Source organism: Protopterus annectens, chromosome 14.part0 (genome assembly GCF_019279795.1).
Source record: "Protopterus annectens isolate FY-2018-M chromosome 14.part0, PAN1.0, whole genome shotgun sequence".
NCBI classification, from domain to species: Eukaryota; Metazoa; Chordata; order Ceratodontiformes; family Protopteridae; genus Protopterus; species Protopterus annectens.
This window is the reverse complement of record NC_056748.1, coordinates 916,596,618-916,611,437: the sequence shown is the minus strand read 5'-3', so window position 1 is coordinate 916,611,437 and position 14,820 is coordinate 916,596,618. Positions and strand designations below refer to the sequence as shown.

The 14,820-nt window shown below is 36.1% G+C and overlaps 1 protein-coding gene across 1 annotated transcript in view; it reads right to left on the bottom strand.

The window, feature by feature from the left end:
* Positions 1-14,820, bottom strand: part of ZNF518A (zinc finger protein 518A) — a 310,424-nt gene that overhangs the window by 146,765 nt on the left and 148,839 nt on the right. The window lies entirely within an intron of this gene.

Here is a 14,820-nt window from a genome sequence, read left to right as displayed (position 1 = left end):
TAACAAACTATACCAAGAAGAAGCCAATAAAAAAGGGGGGATTACATGATTAAACTATGAAGAATTAATAAGATCATAATAAAAATGTCATAATGAGTTTTTACTCAAATCTTTAAGCAGTAAGGTTTCAAATACAAAGTTCTTTTATCAAGTCAGAATCATTTAAATGCAATTCTGAATTCCCACAATGATACATTCTGTCCTGTATAATGGAAATTACAAGACACTTATAAACACCTTTTAAGTAACAATTAAAAAGACCTACCAAGTGAAATGAAAGAGTGACTATTAATACTGTGCTCCTGTGACATGTTCTTACATCTACATACTGAACACAATTTACTAGCTTTTCTCTCCCCAGACTAATTTAAAAAAGTATGAACTTGTCTGTAAGACTAGAAGGGTTCCTATACAAAATCCTGTTGGCATCCTTTACCATGGAGCCTAAAACAGGATCAGATGAATTACATAACGTATTTTTACTCTGAAGATAAAATAAAATAAAATAAATAAAGCACCAATACAAGAAAAAAAAAATGATTGCAACATAGCAAGTGCTCCGAGGTGAGGGTGGGTGTGTTCTCCAGTTGAATTGATTCAAGTCACTTTATGTTCACAATAATAGGTCAGTCTGTACTTCCATGAAATGTTCAAACAGAACCTCGAAGATGCCTGAAGTGGAAGAAGCATTTTTTTTCTCTCTTAAGACAGTGGAGAAAGGAATGGCATGGTATCGGTGCAAGAAGTATAGTTCTCAATCTTCCAACTCCAGAATGTGGAACACTACTACTTATCACTACGTGGAACAAATGGGCAAAATGTGGATCACCTATTAACACCATACTAATAACGAGGAAGATCAGAGGTTAAAATATATTACAAAACAGTTATTTGGTTTAATCAACAGGAATCATTATTTACCATGGATACTGTTCAACAGAAATCCTTACTACTGCAAAGGTGATCAACTCGTTCAATGTGAAACAGCAAGGAACATGGACTCAAAATGAGAACTATTCCTCATAAGAAGGAACCCTCGACAAGTATAAAGAGAAGTGTTATTACTATTTTACGATAATGCTGGTAGTACAGTGATCAACCAGATATTTTTTGGCAATATTTCAGAGTTTGTGATTTGTGCAGACAGCTGAGAAAAGAGAAATGGCAAACTGAGATGAGTGTTATTACAATTTTTACAATAATGCTGGCAGTGACCAATTGGATATTTTTGGCAATATTAATCTGGCTTTATTTGTGTGGAGCAGCTAGGACTGGAATATCTGAATGTATAGCAAATTGTTTGTGTGGAAATTGGAGGTGAAATAATATTACATAGGCATCAGAAATAGTGGCTATAACTACTAGATGGGGATTGGGGGCAGGCTGGATTAAAGTAACTTACCATCTTGCTATTTGCTCAGTTTAAAGAATCTCTGTATGACAAAGAAGGACTAGCGTGCATTTATGAGAACTAAGCTGGACTACTTCACCAGACACCTGATATGCATAGCCAAGTATAACTGATGTGGCTATCTTCTGTGGAGAAAAAATATAAGCTGTTTGTTTGCTATTTGCCTATTATTTTTGTTTTGCAAGAATAATGTTCACAACAAATTAAAAAAATTCTACGTTATTCCCTTGCACAAAGGTAGCAACTCAACTGACCCCTCCAACTTTAGACCAACTTCCATTTTATCTCCTCTGTCTAAAACCCTAGAAAAATGCATCCATTAACAGCCTCTTGACCACCTCCTACAAGAAAATCTTCTCACACCTACACAGCATGGTTTCTGGCCAAAACGTAGTACTGCTACTGCTCTAACATCCCTCATAGATACTACTGCAAATTCCTGTAATAACAAGTTAGTCTCCTGCTTGTTTCTTGATCTCTGTTAAGTATTCAATATCTTATCCCATAAACTACTTCTATCCAAACTAACTTCACTTAATCTGTCCAACTCCACATTATCCCGGTTTTTAAATTACCTATCCAATAGATTCCAGACAGTAAAATGGCAGTCCAACGTCTCTCCTTTCCTACCCATTCAAACATAGGTACTTCAAGGATTCATCCTTGGACCCCTACTTTTCAATATCGTTATCAATGCCCTCTGCTCCTCCTGTCCACACTCTACCATTATCCAATATGCCAACGGCTCTTCATTCAGTCGAAAAATGGCTTACTTCCATTCAATTACTACTTAAACAAAAACTTAATCCTAGTCCTCTCCTACCGTCTCCTACCTAAACACAACTATCTCCACTGTACCTCATACTAAACTTCTTGTTGTTCTAATTGACAACAAACTGAAGTTTGACCTCCCCACACTGCATTAAAAGATGCATCAACAGTTGAGTCTGCTATACAGGCACAAAAAATTTCTCATAAATGCAGCAAGACTCTCCCTTACAAAAGCTTTCCTACTTCCCACACTTCTCTATGCTGCCTCTATCTTCAGTCCAATCTCCTGCCCAAGCTGGAACTTACCTACAATAAAACTGCAAGATTGACTTGCAACCAGCCTTATCACAGCCACCACTGTACTGCTCTAAAAATCCTAAAGTGGCTGGAATTTCATCATCAAATACTACTTTCCCAGCTTCTCATGGAACACACTGTCCTTCGTGGCACACTCTGTCCTTCATGAACACTCTTCATGCCCCTCTCTCTCTCTACCCTAATCCAACCTTACACTTCAAATCGTCCTCTCCGTACCTCCCTACACCACCTATTACAAGTCTATAAGCCCAGCTTATTTGATAGAGGCACTGGGAACTAACAATGGGCGGCACAATGCCATGACACTTCTATGGGCTAGGCTTGTAAAAGCCCCAAGGCCATTAGCCTAGTACACACCTATGAACAAAAATATTGGCAAACTCCTATACAGTTACTCAGTAGATAATACCAGGAATAAAACTACCATTAAATCTCAGATCTATCAGTAACCCTAAGTCCATTAAAACTACCCTTAAGGAACACCTTTACAATTCCTGGTGATGCCTATGTAAGGACCCTACATAACAGAACCCTCCATCTTTCTGCCTATGGAAGGACCCTTCATAACACAACCTCCATTCTTATACAATCTTCTTCCTCTACACGTCATCCTAAGATATCTCCTCTCCCTCCTTACAATTTCTGTCACTCATTTCTCTCTTTTCTCTCTGTAGTTTCTTTATACTATGCCTTCTCCCCCACCTGTACTTCTTGTTACTGTGATTAATCACATGCTTTTTCTCCACTCTCAGCTTTCTACACTGCTGCCCAGCCTTTGACCTTTCACACGGAGTTTCTACCCCTTGCATCTACTATACGCATATATACAACACTATGTACAAAACTGACTGTACTCTACACCTATGTTGTATACATTGTACATTATTTTTGAAATGTAATTTCGTATGCTTGCCATGACATTTTTTGAATTTTGTAATATGAATGCTTAGACTAGATGCAATCTGCTCTTTTGTGTGTGTGTGTGTGTATATATATATATATATATATATATATATATATATATATATATATATATATATACACACACACACATACATATATCCATGCTATGTACCTTTGTTTCCTGTTTTCTATTGTAGTTTTTCTCCTTGGATCTCTGCTGAAAAAGGTCTCTTGCCCAGTCAAACTAACTTGGTCAATAAATACATAAATATATTAAATAAATAAATGTGATTATTTGAAGTAACATGCAATATTTTAATATGTGGCAACTGTTTGTTTAGAACAAAGGTGAAATACATTACGGGGTCATCCCTCTTATTACAATCAGATGGCTGAATTGTACACAGTAAGTATGCCATGGAGAAAGGTGAAAGACATGTATTTAAATTCAGGGTATTAAGTACAATGGCAAATGCTCTGAGCAAGCATGCCATGGAGAAAGCTGAAAGACATGTATTTAAATTTATGGCAGTGAGTCTAAGGAAAGGTGACATTAACAATTTTTTGGAGTTGAGAGAACTTGAGTGGATTATTAGGCTACAGGCGGATGTACCCCCGGGCTTAAATAATGCGGTTAGTTTAAAGCCAGTATGAGTTAAAAGGCAGAGAGAGAGGCTTTAATAGGTTATGACAAGTTTCTAGAACCTGATGTAATACACCATAGGATGTTAGATGCTACCAGTGACTTCTTTATTGTGTATAGATATATTAATACTTATATAATGTTTGTATAAGTTATTAATTTTTATGTTTTATTCTAAGCAGAAGAGTTTTTATGTAAAGTAAGATTTCTTGTCCTTTTTTTAGTATTTTTTATATAGACCTTTATGAGTTGTATATTACTTTTAGTTTTGATTGTTAATTAGGGAGTGGGATGGGCTGAAGCATGTGATTTTATATTCTCCTATTTAAATGCTGATTTTTTTGTAATGACTCATACTGATGAAGGGTATAGACCCGAAAGCTTTATCTAATAAAGTTCTTGGTGTGGTATCGTGGTTCAGTTGAATTATAGCAGTAACATCTACTGTTGTTTTTACTTGAATTGTACACAGACCTGGCTATAAACTGCTTGGTGGGGGGTTGTCTGAATGAAAGTAACCAACCCTTTTATCACTTGCTCAGTTTTAACAGTCATTTCTCAAAAAATAAAATAAAATAAAATAAAAAAAGGAATAAAAGCATAACGAAACACCCAAACCTTCAGAACATCTGGGGGCTAGTCTGCCCCACACACCAAGACTGTGTAGCTGGACTCTGGCATGGACTTAGTAATTACATCTGCCATGAATACGATCTAATCTAAAACCTCCCTGCTCATAGGTGTACACAGAAAAATCTCTGTTTTGGGGGATGATACCATTATTTCATTAACATTTTTCCAAACCCTCAAATGTCACTATATCTTCTGTTGGGCTGGGGACAGAGTGGTAATTATTTCTTTAATTTTCCACACAAACGGAGGCTAACTACAGCTTGGAAGCAGTGTGCGGTCTAGAAAAAAATAAGTTGGAAATATTACTGTAAACATTTCCTCACAATCATGTATCTGATGCAAATACAGATGACCATCTTTTGGGAAAAAATAAAAAAAAAAAAAAAACATGCAATTTTATGTATGTCTGACATCAAATATGTTACGTTATAGTTTTGTTTTCAGTTTTATACAAGTCTGACATCAGAGGGGTACGCAGAAGGTGGCTGTCTTCTGGGGCTACTGGATAAGGAGGCGTGCTGTATATAATTATGACAGCAGCAGCAGCTTGAAATGTGACTGTGGGGCACTTATGCCTTAATTTTAAGTCCAATTTAACATCAGAAGGAGATATAAAGAAGTGACAACAACTATAATGAGGCACGGCGGGGGGGCAAGTACTCCTCCCAAGTATGATATATGCATCCTCACAAGCATTCGTCTTCTCAGTTTATTGTGAAGTGGTATTTGGTCAACTTTATGCATTAACACTGGATACAACTTTTTCTTCCTTGAAGCAAAGCAATTGCATTCTATTACTTTTCAGAACTTGATTTTTGTTTAGGTCATCAACTGATCAAAAAAACGGAAAAAAGTTAGAGAATGCTCCTCAGAGCATCTATAATCCCAAGGCATCTGGGTGCATAGCAGCCCTCTGAACCACATCTTAATTTAGACATTACAGTGCAGTTTTGGTCAGTCAGGACATGCTGAAAGCATGCAGGAAAAAGGCAAAGTTGAAGAGTAATACAATTTCATCCAACAATGGCCTGAATGAAAACCATGATTAGGGAAAGAAAGGGTTGCTTAAAAAAACTCAAATTTATTTCAGAGCATCTGGAAACCTCATGGTTCCTGGGGGACCTATTGGTCACAAAACCCTGGCTTAATGCAGCTATTTCCACTGCAGTTATTACAATGTAGTCTTGGTTAGTTATGGTATGTTGAAAGAATGCAGGAAAAAAAAGTTGAAGAGTATGACTAAATTTCTTTCTTTTATCAAAGCTTTTGTACAGACAATCTCTACATGAAAAAGTTGTAAAATATTGTAAAATGTACCTTAGGGCATATAGAACTCCCATGGCTTCTACGAGGCCTTGCGGTTCCCAGAACTCTGGCTTAATGCAGCTGCTTCATTCACAGTTATCATAGTGCAATCTTGCTTAGAGAGAATATGATGAATAAATAAATGAATAACTGCTGGGGAAAAATTAATCAGCAAGACAAACGGATAAAAAAGAAGAAAAGGAAAGTAATTGGGACATTGTGAATAAGCCATTGGGGGGGGGGGGGGCACCATGAACGTTTTCACCTATAGCCCTGCATACACAGTTGTGAACAAGTAACAGCTTACTTTGCATGTGGTAACAATGCCTCTCACTGCAGAGTCTGTAAACAGGGTATGTATAAAACCTATATATTACATAATGTACGTGCTTTGCTTACCTGATCAACTACAGTATTTTATCTGAATGGTTAATTTTGTAATTGTCCTCATAATTTGTCCAAAGTATTTATACGACCTACTGACATTTCATTTGCTGTTTAAGTTTGTGAACTGTACTGTAATGTCAATGCATGTTTTGACTAGAGTATTCCTCCCCAGAACACTATGAAAACAATGCCTCCCCATCGGACATTCCCAGTCAAAAAAATGAACAATGTAGTTAAAATTCCAGAGTCACACACAGCAAAGATAAAAAGCTTCCCACGTGTTCAAAAGTGTACTTAGATAAACATCAAGCATTCAGCTTCTAAATATGTCCCACAAATTTGTGCAACAGTCATCTTCCACTCTCAAGGTATTCACTAGCTTGACTGTCTTGTCCAGACACCCACAGTCCTAATGTATAATGTCTAAACCATCCAAACTAGTTCCTAACCCTGCACAACATCAAGATTAATGGGGGGCTCTAACAAAACTGAAGCACTAAAGTCCTAACTATTAAAATTAAATAAATATTGCACACCTTTCCTGTACACTAACTGCTATCAGTGAAAACTGAAATGAGCTTCCCCACCTTCATTGCTGGATGTGAAATTTCATACTGCAATTGAGATTACATAAAAAAGTTGTGCTTCCAGAAAAATACAACCAAAGTCAATAAAGCAATAAAAAGTAAACAATTTAAAAAATTATCAGTAAAAAGAAAAAAAAATACTACTTGCCTCTACTAACCCAGTAATACACAAGATCCCTCATAAAAAATATGATAGTCTTTGTTTCATTAAAATAACCTAAACACACAAAAAAAAAAACATGCAAAAACTAAGACCTTCAACATTTTCTGGGTACTACAGGAGCAGTTATATACTGCTTTCACTGCAACTAGATTTCACTGTGAAAATGGTCAGTAGCAAAGTTTATCAAATTATGTTAATAACGACTGGCGGCTCATCAACTATGGCATAATTTCAAACTGTTTTTCTTCCTCTGCAGTTGTGCGGCCTTGAAGATAGTATATACAGATACATACACATCTCTATATATATTTTTGTACATATGTAAAGATGGTATGAAGGCAGAGCTTCCACATAACTTTTTTTATATGGGAGGTTTTACCTCTACACCCACCAATCTCTAAAATTTTTGTTTGGGAGAAAGAAATGTTTGTTTGGTAGCTATGTTTTGCCATATTGTTTACTTTAAGAGGCTGAGGTGTGATGACAAATAATATAGAAATTAGTTATATTTGTAATCAGATTTTTTTACACTAAGATAAGTAGATTTTTGTGTATTGTATTTAAGGTTTAATGGCAAACACACTGGTTACACTTGCAATCAATGTTACTTAGATTTTCTTGTTTTACATTACCATAGAAATTGGCTAATGTATTGCATTTTGACCAGTTTCATTCACACCCTAAATTAAAATACTTACAAATTTTCTATCAATCCTTTCCTTAGAACACAAATCAAGTCATTTTAGAAATGCATATCTAGTCTAAGTACTACACATGTTATCACCACACAGCTTGTAGCTGCAAAATATCTATAACCTCACTGGCATCATCAGGTTCATTTCAACATTTTATTTATTTTTTTATTTATTTTACATTTGTTCACCTGGAAATTCCACATGGGCACAATGACCCCTTTATAGTGGTGGCCTGAGGAAAAAAGCTCCAGTACATTTCATACAAACAAAATCTTTAAGTTATTCAATATCAACAATGTCAGGCAGAATACAATTACAATACATTTTACAATGTCAAAATAGATAAGATAGTAACTATGCTTCTTACACTAATTAGCTGATGCACTTGAATAAATAATGTAGTGAGATTTCAAAATAGACGTGTCTGGAGTGTTTCTCCCCCGGCCTCCAATGAAAACTGTCTCATTCCAAGTTGGATTTTCCCGGGTTAAGAAAGGCATGGGTAGACGGTGTGGCAAGTGAAGGATGTCGTCTGTAGGTTAGTAAAGAGTGTGGAGGCATATAGGAGTGTAGGCAAGCTTTAGCTATGGTTTCTTTTTTCAGACAAACTAGTATTACTCACCCATACTAAAGGTGACAAAAAACTAAAGCAGACAAATCTGCAATGGAAACACCATAAAAAAATATCAAAGACTATTTTTGACAGATTATTCTGTGTAGGTAAACTGAAGAAAATCTTATGTTTAACAAAAGAAAACAATTTTAATACAAAACTGTGTAACAAGGTACTCAATAGTGTAAGATTTATCACATATTTTTCTTCCACCTATCTTAAAACTAATGTGAATAACTGTACAACAAAAGTATTACAGAAGGGAATTATAAGTACAGATGTTGTTGACTATTAAAGTGTCTATATACATGTACCCCTTATTTTTCTGCAAAATAAAGAAAAAATGAAAAGATATCAGTTTTACATATTTTCCATTTCCTAGTTTTCCATAAATACACTACATACTTAGGAAAAAACTAATATTATACCATGCGAACATCGCAAACCCGACAAACGTGCATGCTGATTGGCTAATCCAACCAGCGTGCACATAGTAAATCCTACAAGAAACAACGCAAAAAGTCCGGTCGCTAAATATCATGCAGCGAAAGCAAATAAACAGTAAAGTAAAGTAAATCTAATACCCAAAACACACAACAATTTAACGAAAACACAGAAAACTAACTAATTTCCATACTACACTCCTCATTCCCTCACCTCGAACACTAAAAAAATAAAAAGTCATGCAGTCGCAAATACATCACACACACACTACATAGCCACCACTTATAACACAATAAAACCAAGCATTCTCATAAAACCATTCACTTACCTATATTCCCTACAATACCTATACACAGACAACTCCAAAAATGTACATACTAAAACACACCACACATCCCTCGCAAAGTCAAAAACACACACCATACCGAACGTCCACATCAGCATACATCTAATAAAAGCGCATACAACACCACCATCTAGTAACCAAATAGTAAAAGTACATATTTTAAAAAAATTAATACAAATTAAAACTACACCACATTTCAACATACCTATAACTACTAAAAGATAACTACACGTTATAAACTTCTACACTGCTTAAACTATATTATACCAAGCACCACCTAGCCCTTTCCTAACATTTCCTGAAAAACTAAAAAATAACATGTATTTAAATTAAAACAGAAATAAACAATAAACACAAACTGAAAGTGTGGACTATTTTATCTCACAAAAAGGGGAAGAATACAAAAAAGCAAACAAAAACATAAATAACAACAATACAAACATAATACAAAACAAACTAACATCATGGTATAATAGCAATAACCCACTTCTGGGTGTGGGTAATGCTGGATTTACCCACGGTTGTCTTTGTTTGGTCCCTCGGGCTACGCCCTTGGGACCAAACCACGCCAACCGTGGGTAAATCCAGCATTACCCACACCCAGGCGTGGGTTATTGCTATAAAATTCCACCAATCAAAATGGGCCAAAGTCAAAGTGAAGTATTTGGAATTGGCTCTAAAATTTAGTTTTCCGGGGGAGTACATCAACATCTCACATGTTGCTTCTACATTTGTGTAATAACATGCACAACTGCATGCTGTACAAATAAAAGTATACCATTTTGGCAGTGAGATGACAAAGGCTATGAGCTATATAAAAAAAAGCTTCCTCTGGTTCAAGATTTGATCCCTCAGCCTCCAACTGTCTAACTTTGCGTCTCTAAGCAAGTCACTTAACCAGACAAGGCTCCAGGGCTGAAAATGTAACCAAACAGGGCTGACAGAAAAGCTGTCACTGTACTATAAACACCACAAACATGGACTAACCCACTCAAACACTGACAGCCAGACACGCACACATTATACATATGTACAGTGGATATAAAAAGTGTACACACCCCTGTTAAAATACCAGGTTTTTGTGATATAAAAAATGAGACCACAATAAATCATTTCAAAACTTTTCCCACCTATAATGTGACCTATAACCTGTACATAAATATCATTATATAAACATTTACAGTGTCTTTAATTGATGGCAGGTGTGTACTCAAGAAGACTGAATGCTGTAATTAAATCAAAAGGTGCTTCAACAAAGTATTAGTTTAAGCGTGTGCATACTTATGCAACCAGCTTATTGTATGTTTTTTATTTTTTATATTTTTTCCCCCAACAGATTTGTTTGTTTTTCAATTGAATTGTACAGGTTATATAGGTCAAAAGGTGTGAAATGATTTATTATGGTCTCATTTTTTTATATCACAAAAATCTGTCATTTTAATAGAGGTGTGTACATTTTTTATATCCACTGTATATATACCCAGTGGTACAAACATTATTTCTAGATGATTGCCACTGTCAATGTGACACCTCCACACTATGTGCAAAAAATGTAAAAAGGGGGTTACAGATATATTTTATATATACTTAATTATATCTACATCTACTGTGTGTGTGTGTGTGTGTGTGTGTGTGTATATATATATATATATATATATATATATATAAATAGATAGAAATATATATGTATACATATATACATATACGTGTGTGTGTCGTTTTATATACATCAAACACACCAGTAGTCGACATGCTAAACAGACATCTATGTCGAAAGCAGAGACATCAAAATCAAGTAAGTATGCAAGGAGAAACAGCCTTGATGATGCGAAGAAAAAAAAAAAGAAAACTTAAAACATTGATTTTTTGCATACATGGCAAACCCTAAATATGCCCCTGCTAATTATATAAACTTACTCTGAGATCACAAACGTGAGGTAAAGGCATATACCCCAACCCTGGGTAATGTTCTACCTCAGACACCTGCTGACAAAGTCTACGGTCGGCAGTTTCCTATCGAGTAAACAGCTGTCGACCATAAGGATGGAACCCCCACACACACACACACATATATATATATATATATATATATATATATATATATATATATAGAGAGAGAGAGAGAGATATTTAGATGGATATAGAAATATACTTATATAGATAAAAATATATCAATATAGATACAGATATAAATATATATGCACACACCTGTTAGATGGGCAGTATGGGGTTTCTGGACAGCAACAATGTTACATCACAGCAAAAACTTTATTCCAGGTACTCTGGATTCCTCCTATATCCCAAAATATGAAGTCGGTGGCTTTGTGACTAAATGGATGTGTACAGGAATGTGAAGTGTGTATGACTGCAATCTACTTCCAATCATTACTTGCCTAGTAAACTCTGATTAGGCAAAGCTGTTCATAGCTTCCTTGCAGGAGTCAGCAATGGACAGATACCTTATACATATGTACATATACAGTCTACATACATGCATGTCTTTATCTTATTATGCAGCTATATCTTTATATATATCTATACTTCGCCAATTACCTATATCTACACATACAAATGCGACATCTATACCTGGGTTTCACTCAAGTCATAAAATGGTCTGCTTACCAAACTGGCTGAGCAGAAGCACATGTGGTATTTTTTTTTTTGGGGGGGGGGCAGTTCACTGCACAGCAGGAGGTGGGAATTTACCCTTTCCTTGCAGCAGTGTGACCTCAGAGTTGTTACATACAGCTGGATTAATAACACTTCTCGGGAAGAAGCTTGGGATTAATGCTAATCTTTTGCTTCCACTAAGAGAAACAGCTAAAGATTAGATTCCTAGCTGTATACATCTGTGTTGAAACCAGCACTATCACCACTATCAGACAGATAAAAAGTCCAGTAATAAATGTCCACACCTTATAAGTACTACTTCCCCATTCAGCTCACACTTTTAAGCAACTGGAACAACATTTTGGCACTTTCCAAATGACTGTTTTGAACATGGTTGAAACAGACATCCTCAGAAAATGCAGTTTACTGACAACCACCTACTACTTAAACAAAATGACTGTGTATGTATCTGTCTGTCTGTGAGAAGCAGTTATTTAATGTTAGTGGAGGCAAAACTCTCTCATGAAGACACTACAAATAACAAGCAAGATGTCAAAACTACACAGCACCATACTAAACCTTTGCACAAACATCACACTAAACACACAGACCTACACATGCTGAAGCTCTTAAAAAAAAACTACCAAACCCATAAAGGCCTTCTAAATGTAACCTAACAAGTACCCTCAGCAACCTCACAAACACATGACACAGACAGCACCCACCATGAAATATTCCAAGTCACAGCATCTCAGTTCAAAAGCCCATAAGGTAAACTCCACACAATTCAATACCTTATCCATAACTAACACCACTACAAGATAAATTGATGCACCACTGACTAGACCATGCAAGAGCAGGGGCCTGTTCAGTTCCTTATCAGGTGCCAGGATTCACTTCATTATACAGGCTCTCAAATCCTTGCACTCCAAGTAGAAATATATGACTATTATAATACTTATCGGTGTAAATGATTCGAGATGCAACTCCCCAACTATATGAACATAGAGAAGATGGAGCTCTCACAATTAGTGTCTAAGAAAAATATGAAACTAGCATTGAGCAGCATTTCACCATAACCAAAAATGATGCTGCAATACAAACGACATTAATGACTTCAACAACTGCCTTAGTTTTGGTGTCATTCCAAGAAAGTCCAAGACATACATAGCAGCCTGGGATGGCTGTTAACTGCTTTGCCAGTGATGGCCTGCACCTGTTCCTGCAAAGCTAATGTGTACTGGCTAAAACCCTGTCCACCCTTTTTTAGGCAGTGTCAGTCCTAAAATGTTTCCAATAGAACAAACATTTTCTGGATACCATAAAGATATTGGTGTCTCTTGACACTAGCAGCCTTAACAAAAAAAAAGTACAGTTGTGTACACTTACCATAAATGCAGATGTACGAGTGTATTCACTGTTGCAATCCTAACCAATGGGTTATCCAGCTCTCGATCGGCCAGAATTCCAAAGGTAAGTAAATATGACATTGGCTGTCATCTGCTGTAAAGGACGTCAGGACGTCCAATACAAAAGGAGGCAGTCGACATCACTACCAGACTCTTTGTTGCCATAACAGTCAGGAGTACCCAGAAAACAAAGCTCAACCAAAAGAAACTTTGGCAAATAAAATCAGATTCAGCCTGTACCTTAGGAAAAGAGAAAAGGAAAGGACCAAACAAGGGGGAAGGAGGGAGGGAAACCAAGACTGCAACAGTGAATACACTCGAACATATACATTTATGGTAAGTGTACACAAGTGTACTATGTTCATGGTGCTTCACTGTTGCAGTCCTAACCAATGGGTTGATTTACCAAAGCCCAGAGAAAAGGGAGGAGGCACCAACAGAATCAAGGACTGGAGAGAATACCCTGCAGAACAGCAATGGCAAAGCCTGGCCTGGCTCTAGAAAACAAACGCAAATTAAAATGTTTTGTGAAAAGACCATGTGGCAGCCCCTATAATATCTTTAGTAGAACCACCCTTAAAAAGGCGGCAGAAGTGGAAGCTGCTCTTGTGGAGTGGGTCCTAACCCCTTGAGGAGGAACCTTGCCATGAAAGGAATAACAGAAAGTAATACAATGTGCAATCCACTTAGAAATGGCTTGCTTAGAGATAGCTTTGCCCTGAGCTCCAGAGGCAAAACTGACCAATAACTGTACTGATGTCCGAAGGTCTTTAGTCCTGTCCAGGTAAACACTGAGCTGTCTGTGCACATCAAGAGAACGTAGGATTCTTTCACCTCTATTTTGAGGATTAGGAAAGAAAGTAGGAAGGTGTATGGACGGATAAAGCCTCAGGCTAGAAACCACCTTAGGAATAAAAGAGGAACTGGTTCTCAGAGAAACACGATCTGCATGGAAAATAAGAAAAGGCTCCAAAGCCATCAAAGCTTGCAGCTCCGAAACCCTCCTTCCTGAAGTTATAGCCAAAAAGAAGGCAGTCTTCAAAGAGAGAAACTTTAACTCTGGCTCAAAAGGAGAAAGAGTGAGTTTCTATAGAACAAAATAAAGATCCCACACTGGAGTATGTGCCCTTCTGTGAGGTTTTAAGTTACAAGCACCTCTGAGAAAATTTGCATCAGGGGATGAGAGAAAATACGTTGCTCAAAAGAACAATAAGCAGAAATGACTGAAGCATGGATCTTTATAAAGGAAAATGAAAGACCACCCTGAAGCAAATCAGCCAATTATATACACATATATATATCTATACATGAGAAAAAGTAAATGTAAAGAGCACTTAATCAAGGCTAAAACAACAATGATTTAACGAAACAAATAATTATGTCTTACATTTACTTTTTCTCATATTTTCCATTGTTGTGAGAGCACCTGTTTATACACACAGTCTACTTAGTATTCTTGATTTTATATATATATATATATATATATATATATATATATATATATATATATATATATATATATATATATATATATATATATATATATATATATATATATATATATATATATATATATATATAT